Below are 23,641 nucleotides of genomic sequence, written 5' to 3'. Positions count from 1 at the left end.
CATCAAATAATCCTGAAGCTGGGTCAGGAGAAACAATACAGAAGGCCAGTGGTGTGGTGTGTCCCTGGGCAGATATTTGTGAATGTAGGCACTTAGCTCAGAGCTTGCATGTACAAGAGAGTCATGGTGACCACTCTGGCTCTTTTTTTTTTTTTCTTTTCTCTCCTTCCTGTTCATTGGGGGTAATAGTCTTACCACCACCTAAATTGACATAGAAATTCAAGGAGAGGATCCTCAGCAGAGGCAAATTAACTCAGGGCTGAAGAAATAAATGTTGATCTGTGTATGTTATTCTGAGCTCTAGAGAATTACTTGTTAATTACATTATTTTTATTTCCTTGTTTCCCCTTTTCTTTGTTTTTTTCTTTGTTTGTTTGCTTGCTTGCTTGGTTAATTTTATTTGAGTTTCTGTATGTTTAGATTTGGCTGTCAGGAAACTCACTGTGTAGACCAGACTAGCCTTTATCTCACTAATTTCTGCCTTGCTCTGCCTCTTGAGTACTATTACTAAAAATGTGGATAACCACCACCTCCTATGAACATCTCCATTTGATTGTTTGTATTGTTTTTTGTTTGTTTGTATTTCTGTTTTGTTTGTTTTTCGTTTGTTTTTTTCGCTTGTTGTCTTTTACTTGTTGTTGTTGTTGTTGTTGTTGTTGTTGTTGTTGTTGTTGAGACAGGGTTCCTCTCTATAGCACTGGCTGCCCTGGAACTCACTTTGTAGACCAGACTGGCCTCTAACTTAGAAATCTGTCTGTCTTTGCCTTCTGAGTTTTGGTATTAAATGCATGTAACTCCATTGCTGACTTATTAACTTCTTATTTTAATAAAATTAATTTTAGAAGCCCAAACCTGTTTAGCATAGTCTTCTTCACCTTCTCAGAAGTTCTCTTAGCAAAGAGTCTTGGTCCAGCATTCACTCCCAACCCATAACCATTGCCCATCAGGAACTCATATATATGACAGAGGAAATAGCATTGTGTCTGGTTTAAACAGGCAAGATCTTCAGTCCCAGGCAATGGGCAAGTATGATATTTGAAGAGAGAATGGAAGCCACAAGACAGTGTGATCTACCAAAACAGGTCTACAGCCAGGTAGAAGACAATACCTCTGAAGAGTTTGAGCATGGCATCACTCAAGAAGAAGAGTAGGAGGAAGCCTTCTTCCCAGGCCCTGGGGAATATTGTTGGCTACAGAATTTCTCACGGTTGGAAGGAAGGTAATGAGCCTGTCACCAATTGGAAGGCCATCATTCTAGGTCAACTGCCAACAAACCCTTCTTTTTATTTGGTGAAGTATGAAGGAATTGACAGTGTCTACAGACAGGAGCTCCACAGCGATGAGAGGATTTAAATCTTAAGGTCTTGCCTCACAAAGTAGTTTTTCCTCAGGTGAGGGATGTCCACCTCGCCAGCGCCCTGGTTGGCAGAGAGGTACAACACAAATTTGAACGGAAACATGGCTCTGAGGAAAACTGGAGTGGGATGGTGCTAGCCCAGGTGTCATTCTTAAACGACTGGTTTTACATTTCCTACAAGAAGGATCCGGTCCTCTACATCTATCAGCTCCTGGATGACTACAAGGAAGGTAACCTCCACATCATTCCAGAGACCCCTCTGGCTGAGGCGAGATCAGATGATGACAGTGACATCTTAATAGGTACCTGGGTGAAGACACCAGAGATGATGGTTCCAAAAAGTTCGGAAAGGTTGTGTAAAAATTTCTAGCCAATCCTACTGTGTACTTTATCAAGTTTCATGGTGACCTACATATCTACGTCTATACTCTGGTGTCAAATATCACTTAAATTGAAAAAATCACAAAGTACAGAAATGTAAACTTATAGGATTGAAAAAAAATGTTTGTTTTCCTATGTTGGCTATTTATGGGTCTTTAACAACCCCAGTATCTTTGCCAATAATATTTGTTTTGTTCTAAAAATTAATATGTGTGACATGACATGCTATTAGTGAACACTTTGTTGGTAGAGATGGACTATGGTGGAAAGAACATCAAAGGAAGATGAAAGTTGCAACTCACGCTGTGAACAGTGCATACATCTAATATCACACAGGCTAAAATGGACAGGACTTAGCTTCTGTGGTCTGCATAGTGAGCAAGGAATTGGAGATATGACTTAGAGGAGCAGGGATTGCAGCAAAAGATGGATGTTTAGGAATTAGGGGAGAAAGACAGGACACAGATAGAATCTCTGGTATGAAGTCTGAGAGAGAAACAACAAGTTGGGGAAAGAGTGATAGATAAAAGGAATGTGGCCTTGTTACACAAAGTACAACCCAGAAAACTGATCCAAAGAGACTCAGAAATCAGACAAAATCAGGTTTCATTTGAATAATGAAACCTAATGAAACTTGTCTCTCATTTTAAGATTTATTATCTTTACTTATATGGGTGGGGGTAGGGTATGTGCTTGTGAGTACAGGTGACCACAGAGACATGAGTTGTCAGATCCCATGGAGCTGATTGTTAACCATTGGATATGTATCCAAGAAAACAAATCCAATTTTTTTGCAGTACAAAAGTGCTCTTGAAAACTTGGTCATCTCTCTATTCCCTTAAGATATCTTTTTAAGAAATCCAATATTAACATGCAGAAAAGAGACCAGGAAGCAGTTAAGAAAGATTAAATTGATGGTGACCTTTTAAAAAATAAAGGACACACATAGGAGTAGAGGACACTGAGGGACAAATGAATTCTATGATGCAGTTCTCAAAATGTGAAGCAGGAGACCCAGGAAGAATAGAAATTTTCTTCAAATACTTAAAATTGGGCATATCCACATTAGGTTCTTTGGTTTCTTAACAAATAGCCAGCCGATCAGGTCAAAGAGTAATTTAAAAGAGAAAATGAGTATACTGTGATTTAATATATGGTGGGGAATGGATCTTGAGTGCTTTCCCTGAGCACGCTTTCCTGGGATGAATCCTGTGATCTTTTGGAGGTCTCTGTTGAGTGCCCCAGATGACCATCAAAATGCTCTCACACTGGCCTGTCCCACTGTCTCTCCTCCAAACATCTGACTCCCAACATAACTATGTACCATTTCAGCAGGTCTATTCCCTGGAAATTCCAGTCTTAAATTTATGTGTGACCTCATTCTCAGAAAACAGTGAAGGTGTATTCAATGCATGTGTGCTGACCTATTTTCTATGCCAGTTCTCATGGGTTTCAAATTCTATGAGGTTGCCCACTATGTTGGTCACTTCTCCTGAGTAGCCCCTGTGCTTCATGGGGGTCTTACTGGGTCCCATATGCACTCTGAGTGTTTCTTTTGTTTGTTTGTTTGGTTGGTTTTGTTGTTGTTGTAGTTTTGTTTTTGTTCTTTTTGTTTGTTTTGTTTTTGTTTTTCTTTTGTTTTTTTGCTTTTGTTTTTAGTCAGGCTTGTCATGGACACAATCATTTGTGTTTTTTCTCTAGAATAAGTTTGAATGCCAAATGACTTGAAAATACTCTCTATTGCTTATTAATTTTGATATCTGGGAGAGTTTCTGTGCTAGCTGATTGTCTTAATTAGGGTTTCAATGCTGTGAAAAAACACTATTACTAAGGCAACTCATTAGAAACATTTCATTAGGGCTTTTAAACACTTCATTGCAGTTTCAGAGGTTCACTCCACTATCATCAAGGCAGTAAACATGCAAGTGTCTAGACATATGTGGTGGTGGAGAGGAAGCTTAGATTCATGCATCTTGATCCAATTGCTTCCAGGAACAAAGTATCTCTTCTGCATGCAGGGATGGTGTCTTCCACACTGAGCAGTTCTTTAAAGCCTCACAGTGATATGCTTCCTCCAAAAAGGTCACACCTATTCCTAGAAGGACACACCTCCTCAAAGACCAACTACATTCAGAGTACTAAACTGATTTCATAGCAACTTGACAAGATCTAGAGTCGTAAAGAGGAGGAGCCTCAGTTGAGAAAATGCCTCATTAAAATCAAGCTGTTAGGAATTTTCTTATTTGGTGTGAGAGCACCCAGTTCACTGTGGGTGGTGACATCCTTGTGGTGGTAGTCTTGTGCTCTTTATGAAAACAAGACTTAAAGAGCATGTCAATAAGCATCACCACTCCATGGCCTATGCATGAGCTTCTGACTCCAGAAAACTGTGTTGTTTCAGTTTCTTTCCCAATTTCTTTGATGATGAACAGCAATGTGGAATATAAGCTAAATAAATCTTTTGCTACAGAATTAGCTCTTTGGACATGGTATGTCCTTACAACAATAGAAACCTTAAGTAAGACAATTTCTTAGAGAAACAAAATACCTAATAGTGCCACTGTCACTTATCCTATAACGACAAATAATGTGCAAAAGTTTTATTTTAATTTAAAGGTAAGATATTCTCATATATCTATTGACATGTAATTTTAATATTTTGCTTCTTTCTCACACTGAAGAATACTATAATCAAAAATAACTTAGGAATAGAAGGGTTATTAGGTTACAGGTTACAGACTATTACCAAGGAAGGCAAAACAGGAACTTGAAACACTACCAGGAAAGAGTGCTAATTTCCTTGACCCTATCTTAGTCATTTTTCTATTGCTTTGAAGAGACATCATGTTTAAGGCAACTATTAGGAAACAAAGCATTAACTGGTGCCTTGATTACACTTGCAGAAGTTTGGTCAAACATCAAGGCAGTGAACACAGCACTGGAGACATAGAGAACTATTGATCCTTAGAGACAGATATTCTGCCATTACATCGGTTTCTTGAAAACGCAAAGTCCACCTTTATTGACACACCCACTTCCTCCAATGAAGCCACATCTTCTCTCATTCTTTCTAATCCTTAAATGCACTGTCAATCCCTGGTGACTAAATATCCATATATATGAATCTATAGAGGATATTCTTATTCAAACCACCAACTTACTTCTGGGTTGATCAAATATTTTATTTTAAATACAGAGTAAAAGCCTCCCTTTTATAAATAACTACTGATGAGCTTACCCACAGTGGTCTACCCTCACACATCGACCATCAAGGAAGAAAATGTCCCATAGACTTACCCAAAAACCAAGTGAATACAGACAATTCTTCAATTGTTCTCTCTCCTAAGGTGAGTCTAGATTGTCAAGTTGGAGATAAATAAAGTCCCAGCACATTAAATTTTAATCTACTCCCACACAAACATTACTCATCACCATCTCCTCGTTCTGTCTCTGTATAGATCCACTTCCCTCCTTGGAAGAAGAGAAGGGTAAGTACCTCCACCAGCAAGGATACTCAATAATAGGTGACAAGTAGTGGATATGTCCTATAACCTCACAACACCTACATTCTAATGTATGTTACACTTTCTGGGAGACACCCCAATCTGTCCAACTTCCTGCCAACTCGGCTTTGACCAGAAAAATTCTCATCAAGAAATCCAATGACTTTTAGTTGATTTCTTTCTCCTGAGGGAATGGAGTGTTACCCCTTCATGGATGTATTGGTGTCTGATTAATAAGTAATAAAAACCCACTACTGTTAACAGCTAAATCACAGGAGTTATGACAAAGAAAACTCACATGAGAAGCATCACATTTGGTTAAGCCTTTTCAGAAGTTTTATTGAAGTTTTGTTTATATACTTGTGGCCACTATGTGAGGAAAAGCCTCCCGATTGGCATATCCTATCGCTTCTAAGGGTTAAATGAAGAAGGAGGATTATACTCATTTTTTTCTCTTTTTTTTTTCCATTTTTCTTAACTAAGAAGACATTATAGTTTTTAAGAGAAGAATGGCTCTTAAGAAAATGATGGTGATTCCAAAGGAAGATTACTTATTACTTTTGGAATTTGATGATGAAGAAGATAACATAAATATTTCATAGGAGTCTCTTTCTGAAGTGTTGGGTATTAATTGTGTGTCCTGCAGTTCACTAGACTTTTACCTAGTCACCTGAATTGGAAGAAGTCTTTTCTAAGAGATTTTATATAATTCATTTGAAATTTTACCTATATCTATATATTCCTACACCCGAATTTTAGCAACACATATAACTACTCTTGGCACTGTAGTCACAATATGTTGATAAAAAATAACTTGTTATGATTTTGCCAAGGGAAAATAACTGAATATTTTTCCAATAATATGTTTGCAAAACTTGAATTTATTTCAAGAAAACTACAAAAAATTTATTTCATTCTTTTTTTATTATTTATTTTTTTTCTTTTCTTTCCTTTTTTTTTAACACATTTCAAATGTTATTCCCTTTTCTATTTTCCCCTCCAAAAATCCCAGTCTTCTCCCTTCTCTCCCTGCTCTCCAACACACCTACTCCCAATTCCTGGCCCAGGCATTCCCAAAACTTGGTCATAGGAATTTTACAAGAACAAGTCTCTCTCCTCCCATTGATGACTTACTAGTTTATCCTCTGCTACAGATGCAGCTGTAGGCATAAGTCACAACTTATGTTTACTTTGATTGGAGATTTAATCTCAGGGAACTCTGGGAGTACTTGTTAGTTTTTTTTCCACATAGAATGCTCCTTGTGTACTTTCTCTAGCTCCATAATTAGGGACCCTGTGCTCAGTCCAATGGATTTCTTTGAGCATCCACTTCTGTATTTGTCAGGAAATGGCAGATCGTCTCAGGAGACAACTATATCAGTCTCCTGTCCCTAAGCTCTTGTTTGGCTCTTCAACAGTATCTGGGTTTGGTGGTTGTTTATGGTATGGATCACAGAATGAAGCAGTCTCTGGATTCCTTCAGTCTCAGTTCCAAACTTTTTCTCTGTAACTCTTTCCATGGGTCTTTTGTTCCCTATTCTAAGAAGGAACGACATATCCACACTTTGGTCTTCCTTCTTGTTGAGTTTCATGGGTTTTGCAAATTTTACCTTTTTTTCTGAGCTTTAAGGATAAAGTGAGTGAGTATATATCATGTGAGTATATATCATGTGTGTTCTTTTGTGATTGAGTTATCTCACTTAGGAACATGTCATCCAGATCCTTCCACTTGTCTAAGAATTTTATGAATTCATTGATTTTAATAGTGATGTAGTATTTCATTATGTAAATGTACTATATTTTCTGTATTCATTCCTCTGAAGACGGGCATCAGGGTTATTTTCAGCTTCTTGCTATTATAAATGAGAATGCTATGAACATAGTGATGCATGTATCCTTATTACAAGTTGGAATATCTTCTGGGTATATGCCCAGGAGGACTATTGCTGGATCTTCAGCAGAACTATTACCACTTTTCTGAGGAAACCCCAAACTGCTCTCCAGAGTGGTAGTACCAACTTGCAATTCCACAAGCAATGGAGGAGTGTTCCTACTTCACCACATACCCACCAGCAACTGTTGTCATCTGAGTTTTATATCTTAGCCATTCTGACTCTGTGAGGTTATTTTTACTTTCTGTCCCCTGATGATTAAGGATTTTGAACATTTGTGAGGTGCTTCTCAGCCATTCAGTGTTTCTTAATTTAGAATTCTTTGTTTAGAACTGTCCCCAGGTTTTTAAATAGGGTTATCTGATTTTCTGGAATCCAGCTTCTTGAGTTCTTTGTATATACTGACTATTAGTCCCTTATCTGATTTAGCATTGATAAAGATTTTTTCCCCGTTTTGTTCTAATGATAGTGTCCCTTGCCTTACAGAAGTTTTGCATTTTTTAGGTCCCATTTGTCTATTTTTAATCTTATAACACAAGTCATTGCTGTTTTGTTCAGGAATATTCCCCATTTAACCTTCTTCGAGGCTCTTCCACACTTTCTCTTCTATAAGTTTCAGTGTCTCTGGTTTTATGTGCAGTTCCTTGATCCAATTAGACTTGAGCATTGTACAAGGAGATGAGAACAGATCAATTTGCTTTCTTCAATATGCTAACTGCCAGTTGAGCCAGCACCATTTATTGAAAATGCCATTTTCTTTCCACTGGTTGGTTTTATCTCCTTTGTAAAAGATCAAGTGACCACATGAGTTTGGGTTCATTTCTCTGTCTTCAGTTCTATTCCATTTATCTACCTGTCTAACACTATGCCTGTACCATGAATTTTTTATCGTAATTGCTCTGTAGTACAGCTTGAGGTCAGGCATGGTGATTACACAAACATTCTTTTATTGTTGAGAATAGTTTTGGATATAGTAGGTTTTTTTTGTTTTAGTTTTTGTTTTTTTTTTTCAAGATGAATTTGTAAATTGCCTTTTCTAACTCAGTGAAGAATTGAGTTGGAGTTTTGATGGTGATTGTAATGAATCTTAGATTGTTTTTTGAAAGATAGCCATTTTTAGTATATTAATCCTGCCAAATCATTAGCATGGGAGATTTTTACCATCTTCGGAGATCTTCTTTGATTTCTTTCTTGAAGAAACTTGAAGTTTTTATTATACATTTATTTCACTTTCTCAGTTAGAGTCACACCAAGGAACTTTATATTATTTGTGACGACTATGAAGCATATTTTCCCTAATTTCTTTTTCATACTATTTGCCTTTTCTGCAGTGAAATTCTACTGTTATGTTTAAATTAATTCTAAATTCAGCTCCTAAGCTGAAAATGTGTATCAGGATTAGGTGTTCTCTGTTGAAATTTTTGGGGTCATAGATACATGCTATCATATCTTCTGGAAATAGAGAAATTTTGACTTCTTCCTTTCCAATTTGTATTCATCTTTTCTTGTTTTTTTTTTTTTTTTTTTTTTTTTGTATAATTGCTCTGGCTAGGATTTCAAGTACTCTATTGAATAGGCAGGGAGAAAGTGGGCAGCCTTGTCCAATCCCAGATTTTAGTGGGATTCTGTCCTGTTTCTGACCATTTAGATTAAAGTTAAATCCTGGGCTTTCTTTTCTTTTCTTTTCTTTTCTTTTCTTTTTTTTTTTTTATGTTTAGTAGTATGCCTTGAATTCCTGATCTTTCCTGGACTTATTATGAATGGACATTGTATTTTTCCAACTATTAACTCAGCATCTAATCATATGATCATGTAGTTTTTGTAGTTGAGTTTTGTTGTTTGTTTGTTTGTTTTTTCTATAATGTACTTAATTGATGGATTTTCGATATTAAACTCTCCCTGCATCATAAGAAGGAGGCCAACGAGATCATGATGGATTATCCTTTTGATGTATTCTCAGACTCATTTTGAAAGGATTTTATTTAGTATTTTTGCATCGATATTCATAATGGAAATTGTTATAAAGAGCCATTTCTTCATTAGGTCTTTGTATGGTTTGAGTATAGTTGTAATCTTGCTTCATAGGACATATTAAATAGTGTTCCTTCTCTTTTAATTTTGCATAATAGTTTGAGGAGTATTGGTATTAGGTCTCCATGAATATCTGATAGAATTCTGAACTAAACCCATCAGATCCGGGGCTTATTTTTGGTTAGGAGAATATTAACGATTGCTTCTAATTCTTTAGGGGTGTTATGACCCACACTACAGTCTTGCCAGCAAGAACGCCCACAGGACACTAGGATCCTTCAGCAGTAAAGCTTTAATACATCTTGAGAGATAGATGATCAGCTTCAGGACAGGGGAGACCCAGAGAGCAGAAAACCCCTCCCTTATATAAGCTGTGAAGTATGGTTAGAAGTATGGTTGGAGACGTGCACCACCGGGATTAGCTGCCCACCATCAGCCAGATGACGCCATGGGAGAGGCAGGCCTCAGGTAATGGAAAGATACACTGACGCCTGTGCACACTCACTACGAGCAATGGTGACAATGGTGTTGTTAACGCCATCTTGTAATGGTGACCGTGAGGACGGCTCCTCACATCTCACCCATTTCTTTTATGTTAGAAGCAACAGACACCCAGTACTGAGAGTGGAGATAGAGGTCAAATTCCCAGTGTGCAAGCATAGGGTCCTTACACAAAACCTCCACCCAGGCTCATCACCCAGAGGGTTCTTGGTCAGCTCCCATGTTGTCTTTCCTGGAGGAAGGACACTAGAAAACTCAACCTTCTTGAAAGATGACATATCTCCCAGGAAGACGCTCAAATTAGACCACAAAGTCATTCCAGTGCAGTGCTTAACCTCACAACTCTCCTGGGCTGTTAAAGCACACCCACTCCACCCCATGCAGCAAGACTCACCTCAGGGTTTTGTGGAGCTGGATGGCCAGCAACCTTATTGCTTGAACATCATTGATATTCATATATCTGGGGAGACACCATGCTTCAAAGCAACAAGTGCCTGGGTTACTACCATCCTGTCCCTCCTTGTTTGGACTTTAAGTTTGCAGATCATCCATAGTAGGAGCAGTACTCCACAATACACAGCCACTCCAAACAAACCCACCCCCACCCATTGCTTGAACTAGGAGAATGCTGCAGAAATCCAGGTAGAAAATCCTTCCATCAATGACAGGTCAAGACATGTCGAATTGATTTATAAGATGGTGATCCTCAGCTCCCGGAGTGTCTGTTCAAATTCTATGGTCCAATTCTGTAACAAATAACGAGACAAAGCCTTTGACAGGTTAGCTGCTCTTGTAAAATTCTCAAATTGTCCTAAGGTGATACAGACGCTAGGCAGCTTATGTTTGCAACCCACCTGAGCCATTTGCCACAGAATAAACACCTGCTCTTGGACCAGATCTTTCGTTGGTTTACCAAAATTAGGCCTCTCTGTATCTGTGAGTTGGCCATGGCCTGCCTGTTCAGGGCCAATGTCACACTTGCCGAAAGGTCATTTTATGGTTTGTGTTGTCTGAACCGTAGCAGACAAGGCAAAGGCTGAAACAGTGAAAGAGGCAGCTACTGCTGCTGTTGCTACCAAGCCAACTATAATAGCAGAGATTCCAAAATCTCTCTTTTCTCTAAATAAGCTTAAATTCTAGAGGCTTCCACAGGAACTGGAACAAATCTAGGCACATGAGTAACCAAAGCAAAGGGATACTTAGTAGCATCCCAACACAGGGTATAGAAACTTTCATTAAGCAAGCAATCTAATTCTAATTGATTATTATTTAAACTTTTATTACTTACCACCCACAGAAAGGGGGTCAAACACAAACCGGGGTGACAGTATAATTCACCCTTTTAAATGCTTTATATTTAGTATTAGAGGAGGACCGATCGAATGACCCCAAACCAGCACTCAAAGTGCCCTACCACTCAAAACCCATTTGGCCCTTTTCACTGTATCCACCTCCAATCGTTGCCATAGGTGAACCCCACAAAGTAACCATTGAACAAAAGGGTTTGCATCTGCCCGATCAGGATCCATGAAGTTAAAATCATGTCCAGCAAGGATTTCATTAATCTCTACACTTATGTATGGGGAAAAGGAAAAAAAAATCCTTCAACCACCCAAGAGGGTTTTCTGGTCTGGCACCCAGTCCAAGGAAGCATGGAGTCCTCAGAGGATCTTCCTTTACAAAAGGGTGCCATTCTGGGTTGCTGGGGCGGAGCTTTCCTGGATTTACGACTAGGCCACCAGTCTTGGATTATCAAGGCATTAGCTATTATTACAGGCCACTGATTGGTTATATAAGGATATACACTGGCATTGGTCTTTCAAGTCAGAGATCATTACAAAGTACAGGCTTCCTTTGAGGGAAAAGTTCTGTTTTTCATCAGAGCCTGAATTTGCCCATCTAATGGTAAAAAGGCAAGTCCCAGCTTCCTATCAGTAGTAAAAAATGTGGAAACACTATGCACTGTGCATGACAGGCATGGGCAGAGGAAAGGTGGACATAATACCCCAACACAATTACCCCGATATACTAGGAACCATGATCTCCAGTAGAAGGGTCAGTATACATTGTTGTTTCAGTATTCCCTCTTTTGTCCACATCTTCTGAAGAGGAGATCCTTCAGATGAGGCTGAACCCAAAGAGTATTGTCTTCTTCCTGTGGAAAGACACAAATAACTCCCCTGGTTCGTATTAAAATAGGATCCGGGCTTCTCTATTTTCTGGTTAAGACATCTTTCCATTTGATCATTTCTCTAGATCTGTTTGGTTCTGAACAGTGACGATCAGCTGCAGTGTGGTCTTGTTCATCAATATTCAAAAAATTAAGAGTAAAGAGTACCATGGAGATGGCCACTCTGAGTGTTAAGGGCAGAGCCTCATCGATTCACCCTTTCAGTTTGATAAGGTAAATTTTAAGAGTGTGGTGAGCATGTTCCACAATGTCTTGTCCCTGTATTGCAAACCAGTTAAATAAGTTACATTCATCTGGAGAAAGAACTGTTGAAATTTTTGAGAGGTGTAGGCCAGTCCATTATTTGTTCTAAGAAATTTGGGTTGTCCCCAAGCACTCCAAGCTTCAAGGTAATGTTGAATTACATGTGAGGCTTTTTCTTAGTAGAGGGATCAGTTTCACTGCCCTCTTTTCTCTCTCCCCTTCCTTCTGAATCCCGGTAAGGGCCCTTTTTCTTAGACATGTCTTTCTTTTTTTGAGCTCCCATTCTCTTATTCTGTTAGGTTTCTGACATACTGTCCTGAACCTCTTCTAGTATTCCCTGTCCCTCCACATTGGCTGGTCGGCAGGTTTCAGCCTCTAGACAGTTTTTTATCAGCTTCCAAATTGCCTTGGTACCCAGGCATAAGTCTCCCTCTTCATGCTTATGGTCAAGGTCCCTTCCTTGCTTAATCCATAAGGATACAGTTAGAGGCCCCGAATAGGTATATCAGGGAGAAATGTGATCCCCCTCCTTAACAAAGTTCTGCAGCATAAGGGAGGCGACCTACAGGTCGCGTTGCTTTAGCACTGCCTGTAATGCGGTGATCACTGACTGTGAGGAGCCCATGATAGAGTGAGTGCCTGAGGCTGATCTACACCCAACTTAAAGTACTCCTTAAGCAAAGCGAAAGTAAACACAGTGCTCTGCTCTCTTATCTATAGAAGGCTTAGACGATACCTCAATGCTGCCACTTATCTACGTCAGACTGACAACACCTCATTTTTCAGCACCAGCCGCGATGGACCGCAAATTTCAGCACCAGCCTCGATGGACAGAATAAGAAACAGAATGAGGGCCAGGGCAACCAAAACTAGAGCTTCTACTGCCCCTTCCTAGGGTGCATCTAGATTAAGACCGAAATCAAAAGGGATAAGAGGTTCACGATCAGACATACCTCTCCGAACTTACCTTTTCCCTGCAGTTCTGAATCCACCCTGTCTCCAGGGGTTCTCCTCAATGCCAGCGATGTTGATCCTGGGTTTTTGGCACCAGATGACCCACACTACCATCTTGCCAGCTAGAACGCACATAGGACACTTGGATCTTTCTGCAGTTAAGCTTTAATACATTTCGAGAGATAGATGAACAGCTTCAAGACAGGAGACCAAGAGAGCAGAAAACCCCTCCCTTATATAGGCTGCGAAGTATGGTTAGAAGTATGGTTGGCGACGTGCAACACTGGAATTCGATGCCCACCATCAGCCTGATGACGCCATGGGAGAGGCAGGGCTCAGGTAATGGAAAGATACCCTGATGCCTGAGCGCACTCACCATGAGCAATGGTTACAATGGTGTTCTCAGCCCCATCTTGTAATGGCGACAGTGAGGGCTGCTCCTCACAGTGGTAGAAGTAATTACAGGGTTTATCTGATCCTGATTTGAATTTGGTACCTGATATCTGTCTAGATAAGTGTCCATTTTATCCAGATTTTCCAGTTTTGTTGAGTACACCCTTGTATAGTAGGATCTGATGATATTTCAAATTTACTAAATTTCTGTTGTTAAATCTCCCTTTTCATTTCTGGTTTTGCTAAATTAGATACTGTTCTTGTGTTCTGTATTTAGTCTGTCTAATGGTTTATCTATCTTGTTGATTTTCTCAAAGAAAAAGCTCCCAGTTTGTTTGATTATTTTTGTAATGTTCCTTTGTTTCCACTTGGTTGATTTTAGCACTGAGCTTGATTATTTCCTGACTTCAACTCCTTTTGGGTGAATTTGCTTCCTTTTGTTCTATAGAGTTAAGATGTGATGTCAACCTACTCCTATATCCTCTCTCCAGTTTCTTTTTAGAGGCATTCACAGAGAGCTATGAGTGTCCCTCTTAGGGCTATTTTCATTGTGTTCCATAACTTGCAGTATGTTGTAGCTACATTTTCATTAAACTCTAAAAAGTCTTTAATTTAGTTCTATATTTCTTCCTTGACTGTTTTCTCACTGACTAGATTGTTGTACACATTCCACGTGTATGTGGGTTTTCAATTATTTATATTATTGTTGAAGATCAGCCTTAGTCTGTGGTGATCTGATAGGAAGCATGAAATTATTTCAATATTTTTATACCTGTTGAGGCATGTTTTGTGACTGAGTGTATAGTCAATTTTGGAGAAGGCATCTTGAGGTGATAAGAAGAACGGACATTCGTTTGTTTTAGGATAAAATGTTCTATAGATATGAACTAAATGTATTTGTTTCATAAATTCTGTAAGTTTCACCGTGTATCTTTTTAGTTTTAGTTTCCAGGATCTGTCCATTAATGAGGGAGGGGTGTTGAAGTCTTCCAATATTATTGTGTGTGGTACAATGTGTGTTTTGAGATTTACTAAAGTTTCTTTTATGGATGTCGATGTCATTGCATTTGGAGTATAAATGTTTAGATTTGGGAGTCCATCTTGGTAAATATTAACTTTAGTGAATATGAAGTTTCCCTCCTTGCCTTTTTTAATAACTTTGGGTTGAAAGTCAATTTTATTTGATATTAGAATGGCTGCTACAGCTTATTTATTGGGATCATTTGCTTGGAAAGTTCTTTTCCAGCCTTTTAGTCTGAGGTAATGTCTTACTTTGTCCTTGGTGTTTGTTTCTGGTGTGCTAAATATTGCTTACACATCCATTTTGTTATTCTATACCTTTTTACTGGTGAACTGAGTCCACTGATATTAAGAGATATTAAGGAAAAGTACTTGTTGATTCTTGTTATTTTTGTTATTAGAGTTGGAATTTAGTTCATGTAGGTTCTTTTAGGTTTCTTTCAAGTTTAATTTCTTGCTATTTCTCGAGTGTAATTTCCCTCATTATATTGAAATTGTCCCTTTATTATCGTTTGAAGTGCTGGATGCATTGGTTGATATTGTGTAAATATGGTTTTGTCACAGTATACCTTGCTTTCTCAAGCTATGTTAAAAGAGATTTTCTTTATATAGTAGTCTTGGCTGGCATTTCTGCTCTCTTACATTCTGTATGACATCTGCCCTAGATTTTCTGGCTTTCAGAGTCTCAGGGGAGAAGTTATGTGTTATTCTGATAGCTCTTGCTTTATATATTACTTGACCATTTTCCCATACTGCTTTTAATATTCTTTCTCTGTTTTGTTCATTTGGTGTTTTCTGGTCCAAATCATTTGGCGTTCTGTAGGCTTCTTTTTTATTCATGAGCATATCTTTCTTTAAGTTAGGGAAGTTTTTTTTTTTTCTATAATATTGGTAAAGATATTCAATGGCCCTATAATTTGGAAACCTTACTTCCCATCTATACCTATACCGGATATCATGTATGTAATTATGTCATTTCTAAAAGCTGTTTCAAAAATTCACCTGGGCAGTATTTCTTGAGAAATTCAAATCATTAATACATTATTCCCTTTTACTAATATAGCATATTATGTTTCTATTTTCTGTTGTCCATATAGTACAGAGCCCAGCATTTGACAAAGATGAGAATATATCACCTCAGGTAGAAACAGATGAAGATACGGTGTAATATTTTCAAATTTTTCCCATTTCAATAGAGTACTTCAAAAGTGGTGTGTGATCCCTTGACTGGAGAAGTAGATTCAGGAAAAAGAGCAATTCAGGGTCAGATGCTCTTATATGTGTAGTTCAAGACCAGATTGTGGTCCTTTAGACCTTGTGATCACAAAAATATAGTAACTAGTACAATACAACCACCTGCATGAGATGTTCCCAGATATACACACACAAAAAAAGGAGAACCATTATAAAAATAAGAGAGGGACCATTTGGGAAGAAGAAGGATCTCAGCAAGGGTAGTACAGTTATGAAGAAGTGCTGTGGGGTGTAAATGTATGAATTGTTTAAAGTAAATATTACAAGATTTTTTGAATTCTACCATGTATTTTATATGGATATGACATTTGGTTCAAACCAAATATTATATATTTATTAAAAATAATTAAAATAATTTTCTGTGTAAAGTTTTAAGTGTGGTAGAAAAAATGTCCTACTGTGAGACTCCAACATAAAGTATATCTCCCAGGAAGGTAAAGCCCCTAGACGTTCCCCAAGCTTGTTTTTCCTGATCTCTGAAAATACAGCTAGGAAGAAGCTATTTGTTCTGTATAGCCAGCAAAAAAGCTTTTTGTTTCTATACTTTACAACCAGCGATGCCTGGCTTCCTGTGCCAAGGACAAGGAGATAAAAATTCAGAAAGAACTCACTCCTCACTCCTGCCTAGTAAATTTCACCAAGAACAACAGGAAGAGAAGAACTCTCCTGCCAACATTTCTCAACTCCTCTCAACTATCCTCCAACTCCTCCAACTCCTCCCAATTTCTCAGCTAGCGGTTAAAAGCTACTGTCACAGCTCGGTGCCCTGCTAGGCAGAGGGACTTTGTCCTCAGCTAGCCAGTAATAAAAACTCTTGCATTTTGCATCAGTTGTGGTTTTCTCTTGGGTCACTGGGGTGCTGGCCAGCTCATCCTGGGACTTGAGACGAGGCCCATCTTCTGAGGTCTTACAGTTGGGGGCTTCTCCACCAGAATTTGTGGCCTACCACAATTCTCAGAGACCCTGCTTGGAGGTAGGATTCTATCTTTGTCTGTATCTTTGTCTCTATCTTTTTCTATAACTTTCCTCTATCTTTGTCTCTATCTTTGTGTGTCAGCTCTGTTTGATTTCACTATTCTCGGTTTGCAGTTGTACATGCTTATGAGAGCAACGAACTCCCTTTCCGAGATGGAAGAGGGTTACTGACAGACATGTCAGGAGAAATCGGCTGCCACCCTGTGGGACATCCCAGGAATTCTGAGGGAGTTCCAGGGATACCTGGAGATCTCCTATCAGGGTGCCAAGTGAGAGTGTGCTCACTCGGCTGTCTGTTTCTGTTACTGGGTACCAAGTGAGTGTGTGCTCTCTCAGCCATCTTATTGGGGCCTGGTCTTGGTTATTGTAATCTTTTTATGTGTATATATTGGTTTTTTCCCCTGCATGTAACTCTGATGATGGGACCAACTATTAGCATGCCCCTTGGACTGCCCCATGAGCACTGGACTGAAATTAAAACTAAGACTCACATTATCTCTGTGGATGTCTGAAATAGATTTTAGATAACTTTCTGCTATATGGAATGGCCAGCTTTGATGTTAGTTGGTTACAAGAGGGCACTCTTGGTTTGGTTCTGTTTTCAGCTCTTAATGTTGTTTTACAGAGGGGACCAAGGTCTCAGCCAGAATGAGTGCCCTACATTCTCATTTAGAAAAAATTAGCACAGGATCCCCCCCTCTCCCATCCTGTTTAAAGCCTTGGGTTGAAAAGAATAATCCAGGCTCCCCAGACCTGGCCTTCTGCCACCCAGAGGGAAACTGGGTTAAAACTGGTACCGGATGAACTGCATCCCTCGGTTTCTCCCAAGATATATCCAGAGTTAGAAGAACCTCCAAAATGGCACAGCACCCCACCCCCAATTCCCAACTGGTCCCCTCCAAGAACTCTCAACAGGGTACCACTAGATATTTGGGGAGGGACCAGTTGCTAAACCCAAGGACAGCGAGCTTGAAGCCCAGAGTGACCAGACTCAACCATTGAACTTCCATTATGTATTTACGACCCCAGACAACTGCAGCCACTTCAGTAATGCACTTTTTCCTCTTCTGATCTCTATAACTGGAAGGCAAATCACACACCCCTTCATTGAAAACCCCTCTAGCCTTGCTAATCACATAAAACCTCTCATATTCACTCTTCAACCTACTTGGGATGACTGTCAGCAGCTTTTACAGGTTCTTTCACCACAGAGGAGAAGGAGAGGATTCTCAGAGGAAAGAAAGAGCATGCTGGGGGCCAATTGACTACCAATAAAACTTCTGAATGAAATAGATGCAGGCTACCCTCTGACATGTCCTGACAGGACTGACCATATGGAAAAGTTGACAATTTTCTGCTGGGCTCTGATAATAGGACTGAAAGGAGCTGGCAGGTACCCCACCAATTTGGCTAAGGTAACAGAGATCCTACAAGAGAAAAAGAAGCCCCCAGCAGTGTTTTTAGAGTACCTCTTAAAGGTATAGAAGTGTTACACTACCTTTGACCCTACTTCGGCGTGCCAGCAGGTGACAGGTGTCATGGCTTCTATAGGGCAGTCTTCTTCTGACATTAGGAAAAGGTTACAGCGTCTAGAGAGTCTGAAAACATTATCTTTACAACATCTATTTAAGGAGGCAGAGAAAGTGTACCATAAGAGAGAGACTGACAAGCCAGCACCAGGGCACATTGGGCTCAGATTCTGCAGACACCCCTAAGGTCCCCACAAGACCCTCAATAGGATCATAAGACCTCTGGAGAATGGAACACAACCTCTGCTCCAATCCAATCTCACAGGATCTGAGAATGCATTTATTAGGGAAGCAGAAAAAATGGCCTGACAATGGTCACAAGTCCCTCTGGTCTTTGCCAGCAACTGGGCAACATTTTGGGCAGAGTCTGAGGACAGCCCCAAGGTCCTCACAGAAACATGCACAAGATTTTAAGACCTTTGTTGAGTGGAAAACACCTTCTTCTCCAATCCTATCAGGCAGGACCTGGGACTGCATTAATTAGGGAAGCAGAGAAACCGGTCTGACCAGGGTCACATGTCCCTTCCAGTCAATGACAGCACTGGGCACCTTGGGGGCAGAGTCTGTCACCTTGGGGGCAGAGTCTGTAGACACCCTAAAGGTCCTGACAGGACTCTCCACGGGATGTTAGTACCTCTAGTGAGTGGATCAGAACATTTGCCAGGAGGAATGTTCGAACACCAGATATCTGGGCCCCTTCTCTGCAAGAGAAGATCTTGCCTGCAGAGAGTACTCTGAACACTGAAACTCAGAAGAAAACTAGTCTCCCAGGTCTGCTGATAGAGCCTAACATAATCACCTGAGAAACAAGATATAACCAGAGACAATTATAATAACTAACTCCAGAGATTACCAGATGATGAAAGGCAAACATAAGAATCTTACTAACAGAAACCAAGACCACTCATCATCATCAGAATTACAGCACTCCCACCTCACCCAGTCCTGGAAACGCCAAAACAACCGAAAAGGTAGTCCCACATTTAAAAGCATATCTCAGTTTGATGGTAGAGGACATCAAGAAGGACTTTAATAACTCACTTAAAGAAATACAGGAGAACACTGCAAAATAGGTAGAAGACCTTAAGAGGAAGCACAAAAAAAAACCCTTAAAGAATTGAAGGAAAACACGACCAAACAGGTGATGGAATTGAATAAAACCATCCAAGACCAAAAAAGTGAAGTAGACACAATAAAGAAACCCCAAAGTGAGGCAACGATGGAGATAGAATCTCTAGGCAAAAAATCTGGAAACATAGATGCGAGCATCAGCACCAGAATACAAGAGATGGAAGAGAGAATGTCAGTTGCAGAAGATTCCATAGAGAACATTGGAACAACAATCAAATAAATTACAAAATGCAAAAGATCCTATCTCAAACATCCAGGAAATCCAAGACACAATGTGAAGTCCAAACCTACGGGTAATAGGAATAGATGAGAATGAAGATTTTCAACTTAAAGTGCCAGCAAATATCTTCAAATAATTATAGAAGAAAACTTGTCAAACCTAAAGGAAGACATGCCCATGAACATAAATGAAGCCTACAGAATTCCTTATAGACTGGAACAGAAAAGAAATTCCTCCTGACACATAATAATCAGAAGAAGAAATGCACTAAGTAGAGATATACTGTAAAAAAGTAGTAAGGGAAAAAGTTCAGGTAACATATAATGGCAGGCCTATCAGAATTACACCAGACTTTTCACCAGAGACTATGAAAGACAGAAGATCCTGGACAGATGTTATACAGATACTGAGAGATACTGAGAGAACACAGGCTATTATACCCAGCCAAACTCTCAATTACCATAGATGGAGAAACCAAAGTATTTCATGATAAAAAACAAATTCACACATTAACATTCCATGAATCCAGCCCTTCAAAGAATAATAACAGAAAAAAAAATAACAATACAAGGACAGAAACCACACCCTAGAAAAAGCAAGAAAGCAATCCCTCAACAAACCAAAAAGAAGACAGCCACAAGAACAGAATGCAAACTCTAACAACAAAAATAATAGGAAGCAAGAATTACTTTTCCTTAATATCTATTAATATCAATGGATTCAGTTTCCCCAATAAAAAGACATAGACTGACAGACTGGCTACAAAAACAGGACCCAATAATCTGCTGCTTACAGGAAACCCATCTCAGGGAAAAAGACAGACACTATCTCAGAGTGAAAGGCTGGAAAATAATTTTCTAAGCAAATCGTATGAAGAAATGAGCTTGAGTAACTATTCAACTATCGATTAAAATTGATTTCCAACCTAAAGTTATCAAAAAAGACAAGAAGGACTTCATACCCATCAAAGGTAAAATCCTTAAGAGGAACTCTAAATTTTGAATATCTATGCTCCAAATGCAAGGGCAGTCCCATTCATTAAAGAAAGCTCAAAGTACACATTGCAGCTCACACAATAATAGTGGGAGGCTTCAACAAACCACTTTTATCAATGGACATATCGTGGAAACAGAAACTAAACAGGGACACAGTGAAACTAACAGAAGTTATTAAACAAATGGACTTAATAGATATCTACAGAATGTTTTATCCTGAAACAAAAGGATATAACTTTTTCTCAGCACATCATGGTACCTTCTACAAAATTGACCATATAATTGGTCATAAAACAGGCCTCAACTGATAAAAAATATTGCAATTGTCCAAAGCATCCTATTAGACCACCAAGGACTAAGGATGATTGATCTTCAATAACAACATAAATAATGGAAAGCCAACATTTACATTGAAAATGAACAACAGTCTTTTCAGTGATAACTTAGTCAAGGAAGGAATAAAGAAGGAAATTAAAGACACACATGGAAACATGCACACACACACACACACACACACACACACACACACAAGACACATACACTCACACACACACACACACACACACACACACACACACACACAGACACAAACACATTCATTTACAAGGACTTTAGATTTAGCCAGTATCCATGCAATTTCATTGGGGTGTCGAATACATGTGTTTGTGGGACATGAATTTTGGCCTTTCTTTTAGGAATAATGTGGACAAAATCTGCACACTCACTTCATTCCTCTTCAACATCAGAAATCTCAATTTACAGAAAGTGAGATAATGAGAAGTAGTTTTAGATAACTCTTTTTTTTCTTCTGTTAGTAGCTTTCACTTCAAGTCACAAAGGAAAAATAAACATAACAGGAAAGAAATTCATATTCAAATGCCCTTGATAAGCTCATAATATATTCTCCATAGTGAATATAAACTTTTAAATTAGAATTCCCATGGAGATGAGACACTTGAAAAATCCTTACTCTCAGATAGGCTTTGGTATTTCATTTCTTTGAAAAGGAACACCAATTTAAAAAGACAAAAGCTAGATTGTTTTGTGCACAAGTTGAATCAGAAACATTTGATAATGTGCATACAGGGACTCACCACATTTTTACAAATATATATATATATATATTTGAGAGGGTGAAGGGAGACATCTGGAGAACCATAAGCCCCTTATTAGCGTTAAAAATTCCTGAGGTCACGTAATAACCTTTAGCAACAACAATAACAACAACAATGAAAACAACAAGAATAGATGTTCAATAGGAAGAACTTTTTTTATTTAAATAAACTTCCATTTAGCCACAGAAAGAGGGGGCATGATCCATCTGGGACAGGAGAAGAAGAAGGAGGAGGAGGAGGAGGAAGAGAAGGAGGAAGAGGAGGAGGAAGAGAAGGAGGAAGAGGAGAAGGAACAGGAGGAAGAAAAGGAGGAGAAAGAGGAGGAGAAAGAGAGGGAGAAAGAAGAATAAAGATGAACAGGAGAGGCGAAGGAGGAAGATGAAGAGGAAGAACGAGAAGGAGGAGAAGGAGAAGGAGAAGGAGAAGGAGAAGGAGAAGGAGAAGGAGAAGAAGAAGAAGGAGGAGGAGGAGGAGGAGGAGGAGGAGGAGGAGGAAGGGGAGTAGGAGCAGAATAAGGAAAAGGAGAAGGAAAGGAGAAAAGAATAAGGAGGTGAAGGATAAGATGAAGAAGGATAAATAGTAGAAGAAGAAGAAGGAAAACAAGGAGAAGAAATTAGAAGAGATGAGAGGCATAGATAGACATAGACAGACAGAGAAACACAGACATACAGAGTGAGACATGCACATAAACAATCACACAGAGACACATATTTAGGCACAGAGACAGAAAAATATACATAGAAAGAGAGACATGCACAGAGACATTCACAGAGATACACACATTCACACAACTTAATTAAGAAGTATTTACAAAAATATATCTATGAAATTACGAGGATATTAAGTACTAAATTATGTGAGCATTGAGGAGGAATGAGATCCAACCGAATTTTGCAAGTGCTGCAACTTTCTGCATGCTTCCACACAGCTTTAGCTGTGGGAGTATCAGTTATAGGACTGTAACTTTTGTTTTCTTCATTTATAATTTACTGTGAATCTCCTTTCTCCCCCATTCAATATGGTCAGTAGTTTCCATGTGGAAGGACGTTCCAATGCATGGCATCTAGTGAGAAAGAGAAAACAATTTAAAAAAAGAGTCTTTATGCTAGAGCCAACTGTACAAATAATTCGTAGTTATTCTCCAAATGCAGGGCTCAAGTAACACAGAGGCTCCTCTAGCTGATACACAGATCTTAAATTTGGCTCCACAGCATCACTGGGAACCTATTGACAATTCTCACTCAGGTCATAAAGATATGGGGCATTCCAATTTATTGAGTTCCAGAGAAAAAGCCATTTGGAAGCTTATCTCCCTAAAGGTGAAGATTGCTCTGAAACACATGAAAAGTGAGAATAATATTAAATATGAAAAAACATTTCAAACACACACGTTAAAAAAAAATACTTGTAGGCAAAATAGCAATCTATTGGACACAATACTCCCATACACACCTCTACACACACCCACACACACCCACAGAGAGAGAGAGAGTGAGAGAGAGACAGAGAGAGAAGAAGAAAGAGGGAGGGAGATGGAGAGGGAGAGGGAGAGTGAGAGGAAGAGAGGGAGGGAGGGAAGGAGGGAAGGAGGATCGAGGGAGAAGGGGGATGGGGAGGGGAAGTGGGAGGGGGAGGGGGAGAGCTGAAGAGACTGATGTACACTTACAATACTTTTTTTTTAGTCAAGTTTTCAAAACTCCTGTCACAATCAATGTACAAGAAGAAATGTATATGGAAAACACTTACTGGGGACAGACTGTCATGATAAGGACAGCATAGAAGGAAACAACAAGTTGATCTGTGGCATTGAGAGCCTTAATGGGCCCTTCTCACATTTGGTTAGATTTAGAATCCGAGATTTAGTTCAGAACCACCCAGCTTCCTCCTTCTTGCCCTGAGGATCTACTTCTGCTAGGGCAGAGTCACAAAGGTTCCACAACCTTTCTAGACAGTTTT

Source organism: Mus musculus, chromosome Y (assembly GCF_000001635.26).
Source record: "Mus musculus strain C57BL/6J chromosome Y, GRCm38.p6 C57BL/6J".
Taxonomy (NCBI): Eukaryota; Metazoa; Chordata; class Mammalia; order Rodentia; family Muridae; genus Mus; species Mus musculus.
Note: the sequence above shows the minus strand (reverse complement) of the source record.